The sequence below is a fragment of the Arachis hypogaea genome, chromosome 11 (assembly GCF_003086295.3).
Source record: "Arachis hypogaea cultivar Tifrunner chromosome 11, arahy.Tifrunner.gnm2.J5K5, whole genome shotgun sequence".
In the NCBI taxonomy this organism is placed as follows: Eukaryota; Viridiplantae; Streptophyta; class Magnoliopsida; order Fabales; family Fabaceae; genus Arachis; species Arachis hypogaea.
Window position 1 is genome coordinate 93,382,119 of NC_092046.1, and position 13,820 is coordinate 93,395,938.

Consider the following 13,820-nt stretch of genomic DNA (forward strand, 5'->3'; position numbering starts at 1 on the left):
AAACTTAAGCTTTGCTTGTCCCAAGCAAATAAATGTGAGTAAACCTTTATAACTTGAGGCCTTGGTTTGAATGATTGCAATACAACTAAGAGTAAAACTAAGTGTTCAACACATGTATGAATATTTTAATGCCATAAAAAGCTCTTGGATCCTTGAGGGTTCTTTTAGGTATAAGCTTTAGGGGTCCTTTCTATTGATTGTCACCTTGAAGTAGTAAGGGTTGTTTTGCTTTCTTGACCACGACTCTAAGTGTTTTGTCTCAAGACAACCCTTTAATTAAGCTTTCAATTAACACTCCCAAACCAGTTGGTTTTAGGGTACTAGGTGTTGAGACACCCCTAAGAATTTACTTGCCCAGGTCTCTTCTTGACACATCTTCACCACAAGTATCTACTAAGATCTTTAATTCTTTTTGAGCTTTTTGATGTTTCTTTTTCTATCCCAGTAGTTGATGCTCAAAGCCTTGGGCCTTTATTGCTTACTACCTCTTGGTTCTATGGATATTCAAGGAACACCCCTTAGCCTTCCCTTGTTATACCTTCTAGGACTAGTTGCTCTCCATGACTCATTTTTTTTTAGTTCATCCAAGGTTCTACACTTAGTTTCTTATTTCTTAGTTTGTTTGATAATCTCTCTTGGCCTTGGTCTCTCTTATTGTTTTTACACAACTCACAGAAACTCTTATGGAGACAAGCTCTACTTTTATTTATGTTGAAATGAAGACTTGAAATACATGGCATTTTCTTTCTTGTAAAAAAAAAAACTCATAAAGACTTCAAACCGGAATTAAACTAAGCATAAAACATAAACTATCCTAGCATGATTATTTATTCAAAGAGTAAAAAATGAAAAACTTAAACAAGATTTCAAAAATTAGAAAGTGTCAACCATGGGACTCAACAACCTTGAGCAGCTTCATCTTTAGTTCATTGGCCCCTTCCCTTTGTCCTTCTTTTTGGAAGGGGAGGAGCCACCTTCATCTAGCTTGGAGGAACCTTCTTGTGCTTTGGCATCCTTGGGCTTCCAAAATCCTGCCCTCCTCATATAATTCCTTTCATCTTCTTTATGTTTGGCTAGAATTTCCTCTTGTCTTGCACTTAGCTCTTCCATTCCTTGCATGAAGGTTGGGTATCCTGGGTTTAAAGCGGCCACGACGTTACACAAGTGATTCAGCTTCGCTTGTGTATTGATGTCATACTGCCTTTCGGATATGGTTCTGGCATCATAGAGATGTCTGAATTTGGCCAAGTTCCTCTGTTGCCATTTGCCTTGCTCTACTATTTTGTCCAGTGCACTTCGCACCTCTCCCCAGTTAAATTATTCTTGCTGCTCCTTCCTCATATGCTCCCAATTCCCTTGGAGTTGTTGAATGTTTTGGTTGACTTGGCTCCATTGTTGTTGTTGAGTTTCTTTGAGTTGATTGACATCTTCCCTCAAGTGGTCTAGATCTCCCTTCATTTGGTGTACATCTCCTTGCAATTGTTCCCAGTTGAATCCCTCTGGAAATTGCTGATATTGGTAGTGTGGTGGTGGTGGTTGAAGTGCCAGGAAGTGAGGTTGTTCTTCTGCCTCTTCATCTTCTTGTTGTTTTTGTGGTCCATGAGCCTGAGCTCTTCGTTCTCTGGCCCTGTTGAGTGGGTAAACAGCCACCACCTTGGCCATCTTTTTGGCATTTATAAATTTGTCTTGCTTCACAAGCACCTCATCAATGATCTTTTCAACTCCAGCCTCATCACATAGCCTCTGTATAATGCTACAAAATGCCAACCTTGTGTTGTCACTGGTGCTTTTCAGCACTTTGTTGATGTTGTTGGCGATCATCTCCCCCACGTTGATGTTTTCTCCTTTCATGATGCTGTAGATGAGCACAGCTCTCTCCTTGGTCACCTCTGAAGTGTTGAATGTGGGGATTAGGGACCTCCTCACAAATTCTAGCCACCCTCTAGCTTGGGGCTCAAATCTCTTCTCCTCAATTGGTTGGGTATCCCATCTTTGTCATTTATCCATCGCACATTCATCACACAAATTTCATTCAGGATCTCCTCAAACCCAGTGTCTTGCTGCTTCATTCTTTCTTCATAGCTCCGAGTGAAGCTTGTCCTCTTCACCATTAGCATTCTTTCTATGCTAGAGGGGCTGTAGTCAATGGATTTCTCCCTTACATAGCTAATGTAGCCATAGTGTTGTCCTGGTTGAGGTACTGCATTATCATAGAATTCCCTCACCAAGCTTTCTACCACTTTCCTTGGTGGGTTGCATAGAAGTGACCAACCCCTATTGTTGATCTCAATGTTGATTTCAAGATGCTCATTCCTCCCTAGTTGAAACCCAACTTCTGGAATGATCTCCCTCTCACTCACCCAACCATAGAATTGATTTTGGTTGAATGCGGAGAGGAACTTGTAGTCATTGAAAGAGCTTGAGGATCCAGAGGTGAGGATCCAGAGGTTAGTTCCTTGGTTTTTCTTTTCTTTGAGGCTGAGCTTTTTGGTGGTGCCATTGATGCCAAGGCATTTTGGCCAGTTTTACTGACCTTTTCTTTACTGTTTTAGGGTAGTTTCATGCATTTTCTTAGTTAATAAGAAAGTTTTGGGTATATAATCACTTACATCTTGATTCAAGCAAACATTCTGAATTTTATATGAATTTATGAGAATTATGCATGAATTGAATGATAAAGTGGATGATGCATGATCTCATGAGTTAGAACATAGCTTTGATGCACTTTACTTGCTTGATTTCAGGATAAAGAAAGCAAGGAAGATGCCACGTTAACAGCCACGTTAGTCTAACTAACGTGACCATTAATGTGGAATGGGAGCTAGCTTACAACGTTAATGAGAAAAGTGATCGCCAATAACGCCTTCGTGAGCCATCATAGCCCACGTTAATTGCCACGTTAACTACATTAACGTGGAAGCTAACGTGGAAGAGAAATAAAGCTCCAACGTTAGTAGTAAAAGTGAATACCACTAACGTTGGAAAAAGGGGCACACTTAGCCACGTTAAGAGTCACGTTAATTACATTAACGTGAACTCTAATGTGGAAGGAACAAAGAAGTGCCAACGTTAGTGACACTCACCTTTGTCACTAACGTTGGACCAAGCCACTATTAGCCACATTAGTTGCCATGTTAACTACATTAACGTGGAAGCTAACGTGGAGGAAAGAAATAATGAGCCAACGTTAGTGACACTCACCTTTGTCACTAACGTTGGAGATGGCAATCACCACCACGTTAGTGGCCACGTTAATACAATTAACGTGAGGCACTAACGTGAGAAGGGGCGTTTGGAGCATTAGTGACAAAGGTAAGTGTCACTAACGTTCTCGAGGCTGAGGCATGCCCACGTTAGGAGTCACGTTAGCTACACTAACGTGGACTCTAACGTAGGGAGGAAGGGCAACAAGCAAACGTTATTGGAAAAAGGTGAATGCCAATAACATTTGTGAAGGACCAAGAGGCAACGTTAGTGGTCACGTTAGTGCCACTAACATTGAAGTTATCGTGGACCATCTTGGGTTAGGAACGTTAGTGAAAAAGGTGATCGTCACTAACGTTCTCGAACCCACATTTTCACTTAACGTTAACAACACTAACGTCCTAACTAACGTCCATGCCTAACTCACATTTTCTCTGCAAGCAAAGCTGAGCCCACTGAAGACTGCAACTGCTTCAACTTAAGATCCAAAGGCCCATATCCAAGACTTGAAGAGCCAACTAGAAGATCAGAAGAGTAGTATATATAGGAGTAGTTTTGAACTAGTAAGGGAGCTTTTTTGGCATTGGGAGAACTACTCTATGTATAATTTTACTTTTTTTGCAAATTCTAGTTTTACTTTCAGAATGTATTTTCCATCTTTGCTTTCCATTCCCAGAGCTATGAACAACTAAACCCCTTTCATTGGGTTATGGAGCTCTGTTGTAATTTGATGGATCAATAATAGCTTTCATTATTCTTCTTCTTTCTTTTCTCTTGATTTTACTAGAAAGCTTTCAATCTTCATCTAATTGGGTAGTTGTCTTGGAAAAGAAGCTATTCATACTTTAATTTCTTCGGAACCTTGGAAGAGGAATGAAGAGATCATGCTAGAAATGCTTTCTCATGTTGGACCAAATTGGGGTTTGGACGGATATAGTGACATATAATTCTCCCAATACTTTGATTTGGAAATACATGTGGTATAATTAGTGACCATACTTCATCTCTTCTCATGAGCAATTAGACCAAGGAATTGGCTATTGATCAAGATTTGAGGGATTGAATTACCAAGAAATTGGAATTCAATCACTTAAGATTGCCAAGAAGATCAATGAATGCATTGATTGAGGAAGAGATGAAAATGAACTTGATCCAAAGAATACAACATCTCCTGAGCCCAATGAACTCCCCATTTCTGATCTTACCCATTCTCTTTACTTTCTGCCATTTACTTTTATGTTCATCTTCCCCATTCCCCATTTAAGATTCTGCAATTTACTTTCCGTCATTTAATTTCAGTTCTTTATTTCCAGCAATTATATTTTCTGCCATTTACTTTCTCAACATTTAATTTCCTGCAATTCTCAAATCAAATTTTGCTTAGCTCAACTAGAACATTCCTTCAATTAAAGTTGCTTGACCAATCAATCCCTGTGGGATTCGACCTCACTCTATTGTGAGTTTTCACTTGACAACAATTCGGTATACTTGCTGAGGGAAAATTGTTGAGAGACAAGTTTCCGTGCATCAAGTTTATGGCGCCGTTGCGGGGATTGATTTTGTATCAACAATGATTAAATTGGTGGATAATTAGATTGAGCATTTTTCTTTTGTTTGATTTAATTTCTGTTTAATTGATTCACTTTCAGTTTCAGTTATTTTCTTCCCGTTTGTGGTGTTCTCTTATTTGTTACAATTTAGTTCACTAACCCACTAACTGTTTGATATATTGCATCACTCACACTAATAGCATTTTTAACAAGAATACTCTCCATCTCCCTTTTGCTTTGGCCTTGTTGGTTGTATGACAGGTAGAAGAAGTAGGGCTTCAACTTCTTTTGATTCTGAACCTGAGAGGACCTTCCTTAGATTAAGGAGGGAAGCAAGAGGAAAGAGAGTTGTTGGTGCTGAAGAAGAGGAAGAGTACTTTGAACCAGACATGGATGAGAATATGGAGAACCATCATGAAGAAGAGGCTCACAATAATGGAAGAGAAGGTCTAGCGCATCATGCTGGGCAAGAGAGAAGAGTTCTGGGATCCTACATAAATCCAAACCCAGGAAACTGTGGAAGTAGCATCCAAAAGCCAACCATACATGCCAATAATTTTGAACTAATGCCACAACTTATCACCCTTGTTCAGAATAACTGTTCATTCAGAGGAAGTGTCCAAGAAGATCCCAATCAACATCTCACTACATTCCTGAGGATATGCGATACTGTAAAGTCTAATGGTGTTTATCCTGATACCTATAGACTACTTCTGTTTCCCTTCTCACTCAAGGACAAAGCATTTAAATGGCTGGAATCATTCCCGAAGGAGAGTATAACAACCTGGGAAGATATGGTGAACAAATTCTTGGCGAGATTCTATCCTCCTCAAAGAAACAACAGGTTGAGAGCTGAGGTACAAACCTTCAGGCAACAAGATGGTGAAACTCTCTATGAAGCATGGGAGAGGTTTAAGGACTTGACAAGAAGGTGCCCGCCAGATATGTTCACTGAATGGGTGCAGTTACACATTTTTTATGAAGGTCTTTCTTATGAATCAAAGAAGGCAATAGACCACTCATTTGGTGGATCTCTGAACAAGAAGAAGACCATTGAAGAAGCCATATATGTCATTGAGACTGTAGCTGAGAATGACTACTTCTATGCTTCTGAAAGAGGCAACACTAGAGGAGTGATAGAGCTAAACAACGTGGATGCACTGCTGGCCCAAAACAAGATGATCACCAAGCAGCTGGCTGATCTTACCAAGAAGATGGAGAGGAACCAAGTAGCAGCAGTCACCACCTCATTAGCAACCTAAGAAGGAGTTAATGTAGAAGCAGAGGGTGATCAGGAACAAGCCAACTACATTGGAAACTCACCTAGGCAGACCCATGACCCATACTCCAAAACTTATAATCCTGGTTGGAGAAACCACCTAAACTTTGGGTGGGGAAATCAACAAGATCAAGGCCAAGATCAGAGACGTCACAACCCCAACAACAATGTGGCTCACCAACATTCCACACAGAGACCATATCAGCACCCACCTAACAACACATCTCAACATCCATACCAAATCCAAAATGGCCATCCTCATCCCTCCAACCCCAACTTACCATCATCCGAAGATAGACTCTCAAGGATTGAGACTCTACTTGAAGGCATATGTAAGGAACTCCAAGATAACAAGGTGTTCAAGGAGGAGGTGCAAGCCAATATCAAAAACCAGGGAGACACCAATAAGAGGCTAGAATTTCAAGTGGGATACCTCTCTGAGAAGATTCCCAAACCTACTGACAGCTTCCCAAGTGACACAGAGAAAAACCCAAGAGGTGAAGCAAAGAAAGTAAGATGGGAAGAATGCAAGATGGTCACTATAAGTGATAGGGAGACTGAGGAAGAGCTGAACAAACCCTTCGAACACTATGGAGATACTTCAATAGAGAAGCAAGAAGAGGGTCACCAAGAAACCAAAATTACACAGAAGGAGATGCTGAAACTCTATGCACCTTTTCCCCAAAGGCTCAAGGGTGGTGTAGAAAAGAGAATATACTCAAAGTTCCTTGATATGTTTGCATCTCTCCATGTAAACATACCATTCATCAAGGCTCTCCAACAAAGGCCCTCATACATTAAGTATATGAAGGAGCTGCTGACCAGGAAAAGCTCACTTAAGGGAGGACAAACAATAATGATGAAAAAGGAGTGCAGTGCGCTCATTCAACCAGAGTTACCTACAAAAAGGAAGGACTCAGGGAGTTTTCACATCCCCTGTGCCATAGGAGAAACAATGTTTGATAAAGGACTCTGTGACCTGGGAGCAAGCATCAACTTAATGCCTTTATCCCTTATGAAGAAGCTGCAGATTAATGAGCTAATGCCCACAGACGTAGTCATCAGGCTTGCTGACAAAACTCAAAAACAAGCAGTAGGAGTGGTTGAAAATGTGTTGGTGAAGGTTGGAAACTACTTCCTTCCCACAGACTTTGTCATATTGGAAATGGAAGAGAGTCACCTTCACCCAATCATATTGGGAAGACCATTCCTAGCTACAGCCAGAGCACTCATAGACGTAAAGCGAGGAGAGCTAATACTGAGGATACATGACGAACAACTCGCATTCAATGTCTTCAAACCCTCACAGGAAGCAGATCAGGAAAACAAGGAACCAAGGGGAGAGCACGACAAAGCACTGGTGGAAGACACAAGCATTGAAGAACAAGCTGTTGGTGCATGAATTGTGAATCACACTTTTCACAACTCGTACCACTGACCAGCAAGTGCACTGGGTCGTCCAAGTAATACCTCACCTGAGTAAGGGTCGAATCCCACGGAGATTGTTGGTTTGAAGCAATCTATGGTTATCTTGTAAATCTTAGTCAAGAATTCAATTATGTTTACCAGTTGAATTGCGAATAACCAAGAGAGCATAAATTAAAGGTTACTTGTTGTGCAGTAATGGAGAATATGTTGGAGTTTTGGAGATGCTTTGTCTTCTGAATCTCTGCTTTCCTCTGTCTTCTGATTCACGCACGCACGTCCTCCTATGGCAAGCTGTGTGTTGGTGGATCACCGTTGTCAATGGCTACCTTCCATCCTTCCAGTGAAAACTACGCTCACGCGCTCTGTCACAGCACGGCTAATCACCGGTTGGTTCTCGATCCGGTTGGAATAGGATTTACTATCCTTTTGCGTCTGTCACTAACGCCCAGCCTTCAGGAGTTTGAAGCTCGTCACAGTCATTCAATCCTTGAATCCTACTCGGAATACCACAGACAAGGTTTAGACTTTCTGGATTCTCATGAATGCCGCCATCAGTTCTAGCTTATACCACGGAGATTCTGATTAAGGAATCTAAGAGATACTCATTCAATCGTATATAGAACGGAGGTGGTTGTCAGGCACTCATTCATGATTTGAGGAAGATGATGAATGTCACAGATCATCACCTTCATCACAGTTAAGCGCGAATGAACATCTTAGATAGGAACAAGCGTGTTTGAATGGAAAACTGAAATACTTGCATTAATTCATCGAGACACAGCAGAGCTCCTCACCCCCAACAATGGGGTTTAGAGACTCATGCCGTCAGAGAATACAAGGGTTTGATCTAAAATGTCATCAGATACAAAATAAGTCTCTAAAAGTTGTTTTTATACTAAACTAGTAGCCTAGGGTTACAAAATATGAGTAGACTATGATGGATGATGCAGAGATCCACTTCTGGGGCCCACTTGGTGTGTGCTGGGCTGAGACTTAAGCAATTCACGTGTAGAGGCCATTTGTGGAGTTGAACGCCAGTTTTTATGCCAGTTTGGGCGTTCAACTCCAGCTTTTGATCCTTTTCTGGCGCTGGACGCCAGAATTGGGCAGAGAACTGGCGTTGAACGCCAGTTTACGTCATCTATCCTTGTGCAAAGTATGGACTATTATATATTTCTGGAAAGCCCTGGATGTCTACTTTCCAACGCAATTGGAAGCATGCCATTTCGAGTTCTGTAGCTCCAGAAAATCCACTTTGAGTGCAGGGAGGTCAGAATCCAACAGCATCAGCAGTCCTTTTTCAGCCTGAATCAGATTTTTGCTCAGCTCCTTCAATTTCAGCCAGAAAAATACCTGAAATTACAGAAAAACACACAACTCATAGTAAAGTCCAGAAATATGAATTTTTCCTAAAAACTAATAAAAATAGACTAAAAACTAACTAAAACATACTCAAAACTATATGAAATTATCCCAAAAAAGCGTATAAAATATCCGCTCATCACAACACCAAACTTAAACTGTTGCTTGTCCTCAAGCAACTAGATAAATAAAATAGAAGATTAATAGGTTGGGAAGCAATAATATCTCAGAGTTTTTGATTGAAGCTCAGATTCTAATTAGATGAGCGGGACTAGTAGCTTTTTGCTTCTGAACAGTTTTGGCATCTCACTTTATCCATTGAAGCTCAGAGTGATTGGCATCTATAGGAACTTAGAATTCAGATAGTGTTATTGATTCTCTTAGTTCAGTGTGATGATTCTTGAACACAGCTTCTTTATGAGTCTTGGCTGTGGCCCTAAGCACTTTGTTTTCCAGTATTACCACCGGATACATAAATGCCACAAACACATAACTGGGTGAACCTTTTCAGATTGTGACTCAGCTTTGCTAAAGTCCCCAATTAGAGGTGTCCAGAGTTCTTAAGCACACTCTTCTTTTTGCTTTGGACCTTGACTTTAACCGCTCAGTCTCAAGTTTTCACTTGACACCTTCACGCCACAAGCACATGGTTAGGGACAGCTTGGTTTAGCCGCTTAGACCAGGATTTTAGTCCTTTTAGGCCCTCCTATCCACTGATGCTCAAAGCCTTGGGATCCTTTTCATTTGCCCTTGCCTTTTGGTTTTAAGGGTTATTGGCTTTTTCTGCTTGCTTTTTCTCTCTCTTCTCTTTTTTTTTTTGAATGCTTTGTTCTTTGCTGCTTTTTCTTGCTTCAAGAATCATTTTTTTGATTTTTCAGATTATCAATAACATGTCTCATGTTCATCATTCTTTCAAGAGCCAACATATTTAACAGTCTTAAACAACAAATTCAAAAGACATATGCACTGTTCAAGCATTCATTCAGAAGACAGAAAGCATTGCCACCACATTTAACTAATTAGAATTTCTTTTATTAAACTCGAAATTTTATTGCCTCTTATTCAAAAGATCTACTACTTTATTCATGTTAGCTGATGATGAGAAAAATAAACTATAGCTTAATTGGAGATAAAATCAAAATAGATACTAATTACTACTATATGACTTCTAAGGTAAACTTTTATAAGGACACTGTCACAGAGTTAAGGCAGAAATTGGAAATTAACAACCTTTATTCTGGGGGCACGGGGGTTCCTCTGATCCTTGAGGTGCTTGGTCCTACAAGAGAAGAATTTTGGCGCTTCAGTTCCCTTAAGTCACGCCCCTGCTCCTCTTGTTCTTTAAACATATAGGTCAGCATTTGACTGTGTTCCTTCTGTTCTTTTATTATTTGCTCCATAGCTTCCCGTATCTTGGTGACGGACGTCTCAAGATACTCCCAGTATTCAGCTTGAAGGATCTCTGGGAGGAATTCCTGTGCTCTCTTCTTGATGGGATCCTCCTGTGCTTGTTGTTTTTCCATTGATGCTTTGGTGATTGGCTTTTCAATTAGGATATATTAAGTTATTCCCATTCTCACTCCAGCGTCCTTGCAGAGCAGAGAAATCACGCTTGGATAAGCCAACCTGGCCTCTTTTGAATTTTTGTTAGCAATCTAGTAGAGTTCAGTTGAAATCAGCTGATGAACCTTCACTTCCTTCCCCATCATGATGCAATGGATCATCACTGCTCTTTTAACTGTGACTTTAGAACAGTTGCTAGTGGGCAACAGAGAACGCCCAATGAAGTCCAGCCATCCTCTGGCGACTGGTTTGAGATCTTCTCTCTTGAGTTGATTTGGGACACCCTTTGTGTTGGTGGTCCACCTGGCTCCAGGGATACATATGTCCTCTAGAATCTTATCCAGGTCAATGTCTACTCTCATCATCCTCCTGTTGAAGGAGTCTGGATCATCCTTTAGTTGAGGTAGCTTTAAGATCTCTCTGATCTTGTCAGGGGTGGTATGAACAATCTTCCCTCTGACCATGGTTCGAAATTCATAGAAGGCAGTTCCAGATAGTTTTTGCTTGTCAGTCTGCCACATATTAGCATAGAACTCCTGGACCATGTTCCTTCCCACTTTCGTTTCAGGATTAGCTAGGACTTCCCAGCTCCTGATTCGAATTTGCTCCTGGATCTCCGGATATTCATCTTCTTTCAGATCGAATCTAACTTCCGAGATCACTGATCTCAGACCCATTACTTTAAGATAATGGTCTGAATGTTCTTTAGATAAGAACTTCCCTTGATTCCAAAGTGGTTTTGGAATGCTCTCTTTCTTGCCTCTTGGAGTGGGTTGTTTTCCTTTAGGAGCCATGATCTTAGTGATCTCGGATAAACACACCAAACTTAGAGGATTGCTTGTCCTCAAGCAAAAGAAAAGAAAGGAGAGGGGTAGAAGGAGAGCTAGGTGCAATTGTTGATGGAGGAGGAGGGAGGCCAAACCCAAATTTAAAGGGATGGGGGTGGGTTTTCGAAAAATTGGAAAAGATAAGATAAAAAGATTGAGTTGAAAAAGATAAGATAGAAGATATAGTTTAATTTTGAAAAGATATGATAGATTTTTGAAAAAGATAAATCTGAATTTTGAAAAAGATAATATGGAGATTTGAAAAAGATATGGATTAGTTGAAAAGATTTTTGAGTGAAAGAGATAGATTTGTTTTCAGAAAAGATTTGAAAAGAGTTGGATTGAATTTGGAAAGATGGATTTTTAGAAATTAAGGATTTTAGAAATAAGGGTTCTTGACATGTTCATGTAAAAATCATGCATTGAAGCATAAAATTTGAAATTAAAATGGAAATACGTGTGGAAAAAATGAATTTGGCTCCTCCCTGCCTTCCTGGCGTTTGAACGCCCAAACACTGCCTGTTTTGGGCGTTCAGCGCCCAATTGCTGCTCTCCTGGGCGTTCAACGCCCAGCTGCTGCCATTACTGGCGTTCAACGCCCAGTGGATGCCCCATTCTGGCGTTGAACGCCCAGATTGCTACCCTTACTGGCGTTCAACGCCCAGTAGATGCCCATTTTGGGCGTTGAATGCCCAAAATATACTTTTACTGGCGTTTTCTTGCCAGTGAGCTCTTTTTCTCTGTTTTGTGTGCCGAGGTCTTCTGTAAATGATTATTTACCTTGTTGTCAATGAACTCTACATAAACAAATAAAAATAAAAATAGAAATAGGGCAAAAATGCTTAGAGGATTATTGCCCCATGGCTGGGTTGCCTCCCAGCAAGCGCTTCTTTATTGTCTTTAGCTGGACCTTGCTGAGCTTTTAATCTAGCTTCAGCCTTGAGCATTCCTGCTCAATGTTGCCTTCAAGGTAATGCTTGATTCTCTGTCCATTGACAATGAACTTCTTATCAGAATCAATATCTTGAAGCTCCACATAACCATATGGTGATACACTTGTAATCACGTATGGTCCCCTCCACCGGGATTTCAGTTTCCCGGGGAATAGCCTGAGTCTAGAGTTAAACAACAGGACCTTCTGTCCTGGTTCAAAGATTCTAGATGAAAGCTTTCTGTCATGCCATTTTTTTATTTTTCTTTATAAAGCTTGGCATTTTCGAAAGCTGTGAATCTGAATTCCTCTAGCTCATTTAGCTGGAGCAATCATTTTTCTCCTGCTAATTTGGCATCAAAGTTTAGGAATCTGGTTGCCCAGTAGGCCTTATGTTCCAGTTCCACGGGCAGGTGGCATGCCTTACCATACACGAGTTGGTATGGAGAGGTCCCTATAGGGGTCTTGAATGCTGTTCTGTAAGCCCACAGAGCATCATCCAAGCTCCGTGCCCAATCCTTTCTACGGGTATTTACTATCCATTCCAGGATTCTCTTTAATTCTCTGTTAGAGACTTCAGCTTGCCCATTGGTTTGTGGATGATATGGAGTGGCCAGCTTGTGGCGAATTCCATACCGAACCATGGCAGAGTAAAGCTGTTTATTGCAGAAGTGAGTGCCCCCATCACTGATTAGTACTCTAGGGACACCAAACCTGCTAAAGATATATTTCTGGAGGAACTTTAGCACTGTTCTAGTATCATTGGTGGGTGTGGCAATAGCCTCAACCCATTTTGATACATAGTCAACTGCCACCAGAATATAAGTGTTTGAGTATGATGGTGGAAAAGGTCCCATGAAGTCAATTCCCCATACGTCAAACAACTCAATTTCCAAGATTCCTTGTTGAGGCATGGCATAACCATGAGGCAGGTTACCAGCTCTTTGGCAACTGTCACAATTACGTACAAACTCTCGGGAATCTTTATAGAGTGTGGGCCAATAGAAGCCACATTGGAGGACCTTGGTGGCTGTTCGCTCACCTCCGAAATGGCCTCCATATTGAGATCCGTGGCAATGCCACAAGATCCTCTGTGCTTCTTCTCTAGGCACACACCTACAGATAATTCCGTCTGCACATCTCTTAAAGAGATAAGGTTCATCCCACAAGTAGTACTTTGCATCAGTAATTAATTTCTTCTTTTGTATCCTGTTGTACTCCTTGGGTATGAACCTTGTAGCCTTATAGTTTGCAATATCGGCAAACCATGGTGCTTCCTGAATGGCGAATAAATGCTCATCAGGAAACGTCTCAGAGATCTCAAGAGAAGGGAGGGACGTCCCTTCCACTGGCTCTATCCGGGACAGATGATCAGCCACTTGGTTCTCTGTCTCTTTTCTGTCTCTTATTTCTATATCAAACTCTTGCAGAAGCAATACCCATCTGATGAGCCTGGGTTTTGAATCCTGCTTTGTGAGTAGATATTTAAGAGCAGCATGATCAGTATACACAATCACTTTTGATCTTACTAAGTATGATCTGAACTTGTCAATGGCGAAAACTACTGCAAGTAATTCTTTTTCTGTGGTTGTGTAATTTTTCTGGGCATCATTTAGAACGCGACTGGCATAATAAATGACATGCAGAAGCTTGTCATGCCTCTGTCCCAATACTGC

General features: G+C 40.9%; 1 non-coding gene across 1 annotated transcript; it reads right to left on the reverse strand.

Moving 5' to 3' along the window:
- Nucleotides 1-5,596: 5,596 nt before the first annotated feature.
- LOC112724853 (small nucleolar RNA R71) lies at nucleotides 5,597-5,703 on the reverse strand. Its single transcript, XR_003163996.1, has one exon. It is a non-coding gene; the product is annotated as a small nucleolar RNA R71 (small nucleolar RNA).
- Between the last annotated feature and the right edge of the window lie 8,117 nt (nucleotides 5,704-13,820).